Genomic DNA, 13,173 nt, shown 5'->3' with positions numbered 1-13,173 from the left:
CACAAATCCAAACTCTTTGAAAATATGTATGAAACAATGAATAGGCAAACACCAACTTAAGCCCATAAACCTAGAAGCTTTGGAATATTTCAAGGAGTTTTGGACATCTATTAACATCCCTTTCTTAAAAGATGCTACAGACCACAAATCTGACTGTGGAAACTCTATACTTAATAAGGAAGATACTTTGATGGGTTCAAGCTTCTCATATCCTTGTGTAAAAGTAGGCACAATATAGGAGTGAGAATAGAAGAAAATTCTTCTTTGAGCCAGTTTGGCTGGGCAAAGGTGTGCAAAAATTTTTGCTCCAATATCCACATGTAGAGCATTGAATGTGTTGGAGAGGCTATGAAGTGGTTGCTCCTCCACCAATGTGGATGGAAATATGACTGTAAAATCATGGCAAAAAATGATTATGAATCCATAAAAACATTCCACTGTGCTTTCACACCCAACTTTGTATTCTCAAAACATGTACTTACAATGTGTTGAGAATCGAGTTGGTTGTTGCAATTGTATGCTTCACATTGAGAAAACATGTTACACAATGTCTACAATCCCCTTGTCTTTGCGATTCTTAAATTCAAGGACCTTTCCTTTCCAATGAGGATTTGCATGGTTTTTCACATGGTGAGAGCCAATAGAAAATGGTTGCATGTATACCCAAGCACCTCTGGTGAACTCTTGTGGCACGCACTCACCATCTATATCTCTTATGTTGTGGCATGCAAGTGGACTTTTCTTATTGCTACAATGTAGGTGGAAGAAAGTGAATGATTTTATTTGGTGTGCCAATGGGAGGTGGTAGTGGAAGAGGGGGGGAGGAGTGTGGTGGTAATGGAGATAGGAGAAGCTAGATGACCTTTGCTTGGTGTGGCAATGGGAGGTGGGAGGTGAGGAAAGAGGAGATTGCTTGTTACAACCATGGAGATGGTGTAGAGAGAGAGAGTGTTTGAGTAGAGGGTGAGTGATGGTTGCAACCAAGGAGGGCTTGGAAATGGGGTTCTAGAGAGAGAAAATCACTTTTTGACTAAGAAATAGTTTTGGAGGGATCTTGGATAGTAGAAAATGATGTTTCAAATTTTTTTTTTTTAAATGAATCTTAGGGTTTTTTGGTGCATGTTTTGACTATTGAAGGTCAAAAAATGTTTTTTTTATCATAAAATAGGTTTAGGAAGGTTTTAACACTAGTCCTGTGAAAAATCATCCACTTTTGTGGCTTTTTGAGACTTTCATAAAAAAATTCTCAACACTATATTAGTTATCTAAATAGAAAATGGTTTCAGGAAAATAAGATCAACACTCAATATGAGTTGATAAAAAATAGTGAAGAGTTAAATGAAGGTCTAAAGGTGCCTTTCCATTGCCATCTTCTACAACTAATTTGTGTTGAAGAAAAAATTTCTTCTATTTTCTTTTAAAAGTAAATCAAATCATTGTTAAGGAGGCCCAAACTTCTTTGAAAAATCCCTCAATAGGTATGTGATAGAAGTACCAAGCTTTTTTTAACCATATTTAAGGATTGCCAACATTTTTCACTTCTACAAGTTAAGTAGTGAAGTGCGGTTTTACATAAAATTTACTAATTTTAAAAAAGTAGAACTTTTTCTTTTTAATATTTTCATGTAGATTGTGTATTTAGAAACCTTTTTCATATCTTGAACCCATAATTAAGAAGTTTCATAATGTTGATGTCATATACAAAAGTTATGTTTCATTTACTAGAATCCTGATGTGAGCCATTTTTGTGGCTTTACCAGTTTTGTGGCTCATTACAAGTTTAGTGTTAAGAAGATAAGATTTGACTTTTCAAAATTTTCAATTTTTTCAATTTTTTTCAAAACCGGATAAAAAAGGAGGGAAACTTGGAGGTTCCAGGTGCCCCCCCCCCTCCACAACACACACCCCTTCTCCCACCTTCTCACTAGGTAAGAAGCCATTAAGAAGTGTAAAACTACTTTGTCCCTCTACTTTTTTGAGAGAATAGAGTGTGTCTACCATCCTCTTCTCATCGACTGGCCTCTACTTAACCTTAATCCCAAAGGGCCCTTGGAAGGTTCATACTGTTCCTAATGTTTTTATTCAAAAAAATTTATTATTGTTAGTTCATTTTTATAAAAATTTTGTAGTTAATTTCTTGCATTGACTATGTTAGTACAATTCAATATAGTTCTGCTCAGTATGGTTGACTATGCAAAACTGTGTTATTACTACTCACTATGTAGTTCTACAAAAAATTTAGAACAATCTTTAGGTCCAACTCACATTTACAACAATAAGTTTTGAAACAGACAAAGATCAATACTCCTAAAACTAGAAATTTCCAAATTGACCAAAACAATGGAAGGATTACAATTTTAGGTCTTTTTTAAAGACGTCGGGCTCCATAAGGTTATCTCAATTTCTCACACAACAACTGCAAACTTACCACCTAGAAAGAAGACATCAGAAGATGCATTATTACTCTTTCTCTATTGGGCAACAATAAAAGCTTGATCAATTGCACAGTGCTTAGCCCTCTTTGGTCTAGGCTGAGCCTCTTATAATGGTATACTAACCAAAGCATCAAACTTGGCACGATCTAGATTTTTATTTATTTATTTTGTCTTTTATTAGATTTTATTAGCAAAAATTAAAGGAATTTAACAAAACTACTCAGAAAAATTCCATTCCACACTCAAAAATACTAAAATACTTCTAATGCTATTATTTTTGTGGATTGCTCCATTTTGTTCATGAGCTTGACCTAAAACTTGTACTAATTTTGGTTTATTTTTGACACGTATGTACAATATATACACACGCCTAGGGGTTATTATATTACGTTCCCCCATTCTCCTCGATACTAGAGATTTTCATCTAATTTTTCCAAAAAAATCTATGTGTTATCACACAATTACTTCAAAACATTTCCCTTCTCTTTTCCAAATTCATACGCTTGGGTCCACATTCAAAATGTCCCCCCCCCCCCCCCCCCCCTCTTCTCAAGTATTACGGGACAACAGAGTAACATCCAAATTGTGCAATGCATGGGCTATAAAATCGTGTCTATGCATGGTCATGATTGGCCCTATTATGCTATTGATTTCAATGTGTGTAAACATAGTATGATGTGCAAGAGGTGGGTCTTGAGTAGTGCACTCAAGCATTTTTGATCGTGAGGTGTCTTGTGTTGGAACTCTTTTGAAGAGTAAATCATGTAGGAATTGAGCTTGTTCCTTGATTGTGCATTATGCACTTTCCGTCACATGATGAGTGAAATCTCTGGTTACCCTTGTGGATGATGGTTAAATTTTTGGTACCCATTTGTACTTGATTGTTGCGGGCTTTGCCTTGACAACCATTTTACAACATTCTTTGGTCATGTTTTTTGGTTTATGCTTAGGTTCCCAAACCCACTTTTTTGTTTGTAACGGTGGTCGTCTTTGTTGAGGTGGGTAGGATTGTTTCACAATAGGGTTGTTGTCGGTGTGCAACAGTTTTTTAGGCACCCAAGTTTCTGAGGCTGCTTGATGAGTTGACTTTGAGGTACCCAAATTTGATGAGGAAGGTTGATGTGGTGACTTTTAGGTATCCAAATTTGCTTGGTTCCCTACATGTTATGATTGTAAGAAGAAATTTTTGACAAAGCAGCAGTTGTAATTTTATTCGATGGCTCCTACTTTGTCGACTAGAAATCACCAAGAGATTCTTTCCATTCTTCCTTAATGTTGTATGCAAATGGTACCTTCAACTGTCCTCCTTTAAGTGAGACTCAAAATTTTGGTATCCCAATCTTGGACTTCTTTATAGGTCCACATCCATGGAGCTCCCAAGATTAAGTCTTCATTCATGTACTGATCTGCTATACATATGCAAGTATGCGGGCAAGAGAATCCATGAACCATGATATTCAAGTTGATTTTTCCTAAAGTTGGAGTGACTTTTTTGTTACATCCTTTGGACAATACTCAAGTGGTTGAGTAGTTGCTTTGCGATAAGTAGAATAGCTGACTGCATGGACTCTGGCACATGTATCTGATAAGGCATTGACCATGTAATTTTCTTTCAGATTCATTGTGATCCACATATCAAGACCATCTAGCCATTCTTCATCAGTTTTGACCTCGTCATTATTGGAATGGGCTTTGTCTCGTGTGAAAAACATCTACACCTTGTGCATGAGGTGTCTACCATGCAGTCCAATGGTCAAGTGTAAGCCCCATGTAGATGGCTATGTGTAAGCCAATGTGTGTGTATGGAGTGCCACCAAGATCTCATCTTTTCTCTATAAATAAACATCACTCATGTATAAACTACTCTATGTGCTTTATGAAGATTATTCTTCTCAAATAATTGAAGACTTTTTTAGAATACAAGTCGTGCACATTCTCTCTCCTCTCTCTAGTGTGTGTAAGCTCAAGCATGAAGCTCTTTCTCTTTGAACCTCCAGAGCTAGAATCTCTATCGATCCCTACAATCATTTGGTAGGGGTTGAATCTGAAGGGTATTGAGGGGTAGAGCTTGAGGAATAGGTTTCCGTGCCGCTTTTCACTTTAAAACTCAAATGCACGCTTCCTCCTAGGCTTACTCAGTCACCTATTTTGGCTTAATCTTTCTCTCCTTTGCTGCATGCATTCTTTGGAAAATATCATTACTCAAAGGTAGATCTGATTTGACATCCACTTATACAATTTTCTATGATTTCTCCATCTAAGGTAGCTAGTTTGACGACACCACACTCGGTGAAACCTCTTTAGTGACAAAAGGACCATGTCCTTTTTTCTTAAACTTGGGCATATGTTGTTTCAAGGAGGACACTAGAACCAAATCTCCTAGTTTGAAAACTTTAGTTAGCAAATGTGAGTCAAAAAATTGTTTTTGTTTTTGTGCATGTATGTGGGCAATGGCTGCTAATCATAGTTCATCTAGTCGTTCTAAGTCCTCGAGTCATTCTGACAACTCATGTCCTTTCCATTCCAACTCGCGTGTGACTTTGAGAGTGGGTAATAAGAACTCCATTGGCAATATTGCATCCAGACCGTAGACCAAGTTATCGTCTCATTGAGGAAATGCGATCTGGGATCACTTACAAGCTCAATAGAAAGTCCGTACCTAGTGAATATGCATTCGTATAGGAACGTAGTAGTAGTTCTAGAATTGTTCTTCCTAGTGGCTCATGTCTTGGCCCATTTGGTTAAGTAAAATTTGGCCACAATAATTTATTTCACCTGAGGTCTGCATGCCGATGGTTGTATCGGGCCCATAAAATCTATATCCCACTTAGAAAATTCACACGATCCCATCATAGGTTGCAATGGCATACTATTAGCACCCTTGCTCATTGACATGCATCGCATCGTCGAATAGATTCTTTGGCATCAGCAAACAAGGTTGGCCACCAGATGCCTGCCATCAATATGTCCTTGGTTGTGGTTTCATGAGAGAAGTGAACCCCCGCTAGACGTGTGTGTGATTTCCCTAAGATAGGAAGATAATTCTCTTCATTGGCACACAATCTTAGTTGTTGGTCGTCCATAGAGCTGATTCCCAATCATTGCAAAATTGGCTGTTTCAGTCTCTATTTCCCTTTGACTCTGTTTACTCATATCTTTTGGGGATATTCTTTTAGTCAGATATTCCACCACATACCTAATCCGTTGTGGTGTCACTGAAATCTAAAATAACATGGCATGGGGTATGACGCCTCTTTCTTTATATTGAGAGCAATCATTCAAGTAATGATAAACGTCTCTATTCATGGTAGCCCAGTAAACTCCTTACCAATTCAATCATCGTAAGGTTTGATCTTATGCAAAATGCTGACCTACTATTGCGGTATGAGATTGAATCAAGTGGGAGTCTTGCTCCTCAAGATTAATGCACAAAAGCAGGATTCCATCCTTGTTTTTGCAATACAACCTTTCAACAATTAATATAGGGCTGATCATGGTGTAATAGGTATTGGTATTTGGGAATCTACTTGTGCTATGGTCATTAAGGATATAATATCTTTTGACCATCTTGGAATCATTTCTACAGAGAATAGATATGCATCTGGAAATCATCATCTACCCCTTTTGGTGCTTCCCCTATGGTGAGTCTTGATAGATGATATGCTCTTTGGTGAGTGGTGCCCTCTTGGACTACCACTGTGAAGTCAAATTCGTGTAAGATGATAAACCATCTCACAATCCTTCTTGTATTGCATGATGTGTTCACCAAATAGAGTAAGTCATGATGGTCGACAAAAAGACAAACTTGTTAGCTAACAAGTAGTGTCAAAATGTTTTGACTAAATACATCATACCAAGACCTTCGTCAGTTTAGCTCCAACAAGTTTCCATAAAGAATCACCAATACTCCATTGTATTTAATCCATGGGGGATCCTAGATCTACCAAGAATTCATTTAAAGCCACCAAAATTTCGTTTTTTTTATTGCATACATTGTTAATTCTAAATCCATTATTTTTCTTTGATACATTCTAGGTTCACTAGTCCAATGATCCACTAAAATAGTGTGGTGCCTAAGGTTCACCAATTGTCCATTGTAAAGAATCAAGAGTCCAAACATTTTGAATTTGAAAAATATCATTAAGGAGTCCTATGATGCTAAATTGAGAAAATACTGAATTTCAACATGGGGAGAAGTGAATGAACCTAGATCCATCGTTTCCCCATTTAGAACCCCCCTAGTGTCCAATTCGGATATATTTTTGATGGTCCTTTGCATTTTGGATCTAGATTAGTGACATAATGTAGACATGATTACAAAAGTGGATGGTCCTAGAGTCACTAACTTTTAAATATAAGCTTAGCAAGATGCATGGGGAAATATAGATCCACCAAGTGTCCAATAAAAGCCACCAAATTTTCATCTAGAAGCATCAATTTATTATTTTTGTTGCTTAATGGGGCGTATAGATCCACAAATTTCAATCTAGATCCATTGAGATCCACCAAGTGTCTATTTAGAAGCATCATTGCTCCTTATGGGGGATCCTAGATCCACAAAGTGTCCATTAAGATGCACCAAGTGTCTATTTAGATGCAATAATACTCTAGTGTTTTTTATGCATGCTTTGTCAACTCCCGACCACAAAAATTTCTTTATTACATTCTAGATCCACCAAATGTCCAATCTAGGAATGGTATCAGAATAATGTGTTCCAAGATCCACAAGTTTTCACTTAGAAGAACCACAATTCCACTAGTTTTCTACTTGAAGCATATGATTAAGGAGTTTTGGGGTGAAAATTCAAGAAAAATTTCAATGGCAACTTACCATTGATCATAGACATGTGTGCATTGAAGAATCAAAATACATCTAATTCAAACAAATAAAATGAAATTTACAATAAAGGAAAACACCAAAACCATAACCAAGGAGAGTATCTGAAGACAGGCTTAGATCATTGTGCTCATAAACTATCATGAGGCATAGTTAATCAAAAATATGCAATAGAAACCCAAGCCACCGGTCAAAGAGCCTACAAAGATAGAGTCCATAACAAAACCCTCAAAAACAAGGCCACAAAAAGCCTACAAATGGATCATAAAGGAAAAATCCATCAAGGAACCATAAAAAACAATGCTTGAACCCTTAACAACAAAGCCCCAAATACACACATCACTTTGGGATCACAAACCCAAGCAACAAAGCTTGCAACAAATGATCTGGGTTCCCAAAACTGTGGTTCAAGGACAAAAGGGTCAACAATTCATGTGGTTACCAAACAAATGGTGTCTCACGACTCAGGAAGAACGACAAGCCATGCCCATCCACAATGGAGACAAAGAAAATCCCAACAGCTAAAGAAGTGTGTAAACAAGCAAAAAGTTAAGAACAAAAACATGCACACTTCTAGCTCAAGAAATGGAACAAACAACCAAGCTGCCCAAGCATGGTCCAAGTCCAAAAGACCCACAAATAAAATCTAGATTTCAAAGCTCTTGCTTCAAGCACAGGGACACCAAGTGAGAATTTGGGTCCCAAAGCCCAAAACCTCGCCAATAGGAAGAGCATGTATGTCACTAATGTCAACAACCAACAAAATTTGGAAACCCAATAGTCAAGTATCCATGGTCAAAACAAAATTCTACACCTTGCCTGTGAAGGATGGCATACTTTAACTACAACTCAAACTCCATGGCACACGGTCATTCAAACATGGAGCACCACCTTTGCACCAAATTCCATAAACCCATGGGCTTATCATTCCACCTCAAGAACTTCGCCGAAAATTGTCCAGGAGGACCCATTATCAGGAGGGGGGAGTCATTCAATATGAAATCTAGTGAAAAATTCTTTATACATATTACCGGCACTGTTTAACGATGGTTTAAACCTTGTTGTGTTTTATTGCAATTTGATTTTTCTGCTAAGTAATGCCCGTAAGTACTTAAAGGTGGATCAGGTCATGTTAGGGACAAAAGTAACCCCATACTCTTGTATATAGTTCATATCTTTAATTTTTCATATTTTTGCCTCTAATTATAGGGTCAAATTTGGTCATATATTGAGAAAAAGCATAAAAATTAGACAAATAATGGCCTAGATATTTTGTCTACAATGAAAAGTTTATTTTCTTTATCGAGAATAAATAGCCTAATTTTGGGTAAGTTTTGGATAATGTTTGGTTGTGTTTTGACAAATTTTGCGCTTATTACGATTTTTTAGGTACCTTTTTGAATTTATTTCCTAAAAATCTAATAGAAAATCCAAAGAAGCAATGGAAAATCCAAAGCCAAACGATGAAACAAGAGAGACTGATGAAGACACCATTGAGCAGCGTTAGGTCGGGTTGAGGGATTGTTTTGCTTGCCACTCTCAAGTTGGGTAAGTATATTGATTTAAAAATCTCTTATTTTGCTCTTGTGGCACTAACATGCACTTCAAGAGTCATTTACGAGTATGACACATGGAGAAGATGTCCATGCAGGGAGGGGGATTAGTAGATATGCATTCTCGGGTGGCCCACAAAAATCTCTCTCGGTCTCCTTTCTAGTTTCTATTTCAAGTCACGAAGAGGAGGAAAGCATGTCATTGTTTTGGTCTTTGTACATGACCCCCAATCCACAATGCCTGCATAGACCACCTTTTGTCCAAAATGAAGCATCATGTTGTGGGAGTGAAGGTCATTGTGGAGATAGTCATGCGCATGTAGATACTTCAGGGTCTGAAAAAGAGCGTTCATTATCTACAAAATGTTACTTTGGAACAGCTTTATTGCTCTTTCAGTGGTCACCTAATCACAAATGGCAAGTTGACTGCCATGTGCATTGCACTCTTTTAACCACTCATCTACATGGCCGCCATTCCAAAAACGTGAAATGAGCATGCTCTATGTGGCGAACCATGGAAAGTGGATAAATAATGCCACATAAAATGGATCTTTAAATGTAGGATGTGTGACACCTACACGCTTCACGTGTGTCCATCTCCCTTCTCCCAGACTGTTGAGCGTGTATGTTGAAGATTGTAGGTTTTGGTAAAAGATGCAATATAGAGGGGAGCTGAGACTGATCAAGAGCAAGAGTAGCACTAGCAGTAGACTCTATTCTAACAGTAGCTCTTGGCTCTTAAATATCATTGAAAGAGCTAGCTTCCACTCTCCTACACTTTGTTGCTCTTTCCAACTTCTCCTTTCTCTTGAACTCAGTAAACAAATGTTGCACAAGTTACATGCGAGTAGCTATGCTCTGCAAAGTAATGATTTTCGGATTTTTCAGATCCTGAAAAATCTTTGCAATCTGTCCAATCAAAGGGACAACCAAATCGTGTAATAATGTTTTCAAACAGAAACTTAGCTATTGTCTTTGCAGGAGCCTTGCGTGAGGCCTTAGCCCCATCCCACTTTGTCACGTAGTCCGTGGAAACAATAATATGTCAAGATTGAGTGTTATGAGTGGCCACCAATAGCCTGATTCCAACACCTTTCTAGCAGTCACTTCTTGTGAAAAACTTCCTCTAGCGATGCCCATATGTTCTTCTTGCAATATATATAAACATTCATCCTCACGGGCACATCGCCTGAAAATATTGTCTTTCCTTAACTTGTAGAGAGTTCCATCAATTAAGCAAGACGGTTCACATTCCTTCAATAGTTTTCAAGTTATATCCTTAGATTGAGACCCATTAACTAGAAAGTTAACAATCCTCTCACTCCACTTAGGCATAGTCCCAACTATGAATAGGAGCAATTCACCATCAAATCCCGTAGGGGCATCACCATTGGGTATGAGAGACAAATGATTAGCCATGACATGTGTCTTGCCGGGTCTCACCACAACCATGAAATCAAACTCAATAAGGATTAACAACCATTGTGTAATTCTTCCTATGGAGCATAGTTTGTTTACCAGATACAACAACTCTTGATGCTCCACATTAAAAAAAAGCTTGTTAGCAAATAGATTATAGAAAAAAAGAATCATTGCATAAATCATAGCTAAGACTTCTCGCTCTTTAGTGGTATAGTTTCTTTCAGAATTGTTTATTTGGCGAGTGGCAAATCCAATGGGATAGTGCCATTCATGTTCTCTTGGTTGAGTTAGAACACGCCCAATAGCAAAGTTTGATACATCAATATGCACATGGAAGATAACATTCCAATTAGGTGTCCTTAAAATTAGGGCACTTTCTAGGGCCTATTTCAATAGTTTATAGGCCTTGTCACACTCTTAGGTCCATATAAATTCAATGAAAAGCTTGTATAAGGGACAAGCTATCTCAATAAAAAATAGAATAAACCATCGATAATAACCAACATGATCCATGAATCTTTGAACTCCCTTGTAGTTGGTGGGGGGTAGAAATTCTAGAATTACTTTACCATTGCCATCATCCATGGAGATACCATTCTTGATATGCCCTAAAAGAACTCCATGATTGACCCAGAATTGGAATTTCTTCAATAAGATACGATATAGACTACACTTTGCAAACACCGTTGCTAAATGTTCCTTCCAGGAAGAATCAACAGAAAGGTTTTCTATAAATTTTCACAAAACTCCCTTAGATGTTCTCTGAAAGTAGTGTTTATTAACTTTTTGAATGTAACAAGGGCATTGGTCAAGCCAAAAGCCATCACTCAAAATGCAAACACCTCGAATTGTGTTATGAAGGAAGTTTAAGCTTAGTCCTCTAGTGCAATCATGATTTGACTATAGCCCCAGTACCCATCTAGGAAGCTATAAGATCTCATACCTACTACTCCTTCAAGCACATGTTCCAAACATGGTAATGGATAATGATCTTTCCTAGTGGTTGCATTAACCTTTTTGAGATCCACGTACACTCGAAGCTTCCATTTTTTTTTTGGCACTATGACTTTTGGAGACACTCATTTAGAGTGCCCAATAGGGTATATGAATCCACATTTGATAAGATTTTTGAGCTCTTCTTGAATAATATTTGTGTACTTAGGATTCATTGGTGTTGACAGACCACTGCGATTGGACGATGTAGCGTACCGTGAACGCAAACCAACATAATTTTTCAATCGGAGGGCATGGTTGACTCGAGTAGTGCATGGAAACATTGAATGCAAAGTCCTAAATGATAATGCATTAAGAAGAGAGGTATTATGAGCATGTAAGATGAGGAAATAGCCAAAATGCATGTCTCTCGTGTAGTCTAACTAATACTCAAAGGGTCGTAGAGTTGTCAAATGTACTCCAATGACATGAAACTTGAGAGTAGGGGTCTCTAGGCTATAAACAATAGGTTTTCTACAATAAAGCCTTCAAATTTCACCGCCACGTAGGTGAGAAACCACAATTGTTTCATCTCTTTACCTTCACCAAAAAATGACGAATAAGGGGTCGTTTGGCTCCCCCTAAGGCCTACTTACCTCTTTCCGTGCTTAGTTTCACTTAAAACACCATATTAACAACTCAAGACAAGAAAATAAACACACTAGGCAACCTAGAGTTAAAACTGCTCATTGTGTCCCACACACACACACGCTCAAACATAGTGACAACCATCCACACAATTCTAAGAGTGTAGAGAAGCAACCCAAGAAGTTTCATTATCTACCCTTAAAAATACAATGTATAGTGAGCACACAAGCGTAGGTTTTTCTTCACCAGGAGCTCTCAAGTAAGTTACATGGAGTGTGTCCCTAAAAATGAGGCTTTTCCACATATATTTAGGGCTAGAGATTTGGTGAGGATAAAAACTATGAGATTTTACAAAAAGTATGACCTGGTAGTGAATTCATTGACATTATTTACTTATTCATGTCCTTGGATTTACCGCAAAGTAGATTTACAAAAAGTTGGCTCAAGAATTTACATTGCCCATCGGGCACCAAAAAGTGATGTTAGGCAGAAAATGATATATAGGGTGAGGATGGAATATCTTGACTGCTTCCTATCAAAGTGTACATCTAAAAACTCATAGGAGATGTTTCTTGGTATCAAATTTCACCCCTTTCAACTTCTTGTTGTCCCTAACAATACCTTTGCTTAGTGAGCCGGTGACAAAGTCTTTGATTCTTTTGATGTGTATTAGTTGAATCCCAATGTCAATTGCTCCTATCGGTCTTACTTTGGCTTCATGAGACACTAGCTCGCGCGCCCCGCCTATCAACGGGCCTCGCTCGCTCTTACCACCTCACTCTATATGTGTTTGTGTGTGTGCATCTTTATACATTTCTCAATGACACACACGATCGACACTTTTTGTCTTTGGCCCCTTTAAACTACTCCTGGTACATTTAACCCATTTTGCATAGAGAGAGAGAGAGAGAGAGAGAGAGAGAGAGAGAGAGAGAGAGATCACATAAAAGCACATGATTGAAGAGACATATTAAAAAAAAAAAAACAGTTTACATTATTGCCAAAAAGGCTCAGGAACATATCTGCATAGCACTCTAAGTCGTGCTATTTCAGCAGGATCAAGATATTGCGCCGGACCTCTACAAACTTCTCTTAAATCTATTTTTTGAACCCAGCTCAAGTAAATCTTGTAATGACGAATCAACCCAAGCTCTTGCTTTAAGAGCATGAGCCTAATGTTAGGAAAGAAATAGGGATCAAGCAACTTGATGTAAATCGTGTCCAACTCTTCATCTACATATGATCCCCAAACAGTGTAGTTTTTCTCAATCACTTCCCATGCCCATTGCCATCCCCATTCAGCTGGTAACAAATTTTCTTCAAAGGCATCAGAAATAATTTTTTT

This window comes from Adiantum capillus-veneris, chromosome 24 (assembly GCF_014529385.1).
Source record: "Adiantum capillus-veneris isolate H3 chromosome 24, ASM1452938v2, whole genome shotgun sequence".
Lineage (NCBI taxonomy): Eukaryota > Viridiplantae > Streptophyta > Polypodiopsida > Polypodiales > Pteridaceae > Adiantum > Adiantum capillus-veneris.
The sequence above is the reverse complement of the archived record's forward strand: the minus strand, read 5'-3'. Positions refer to the sequence as shown.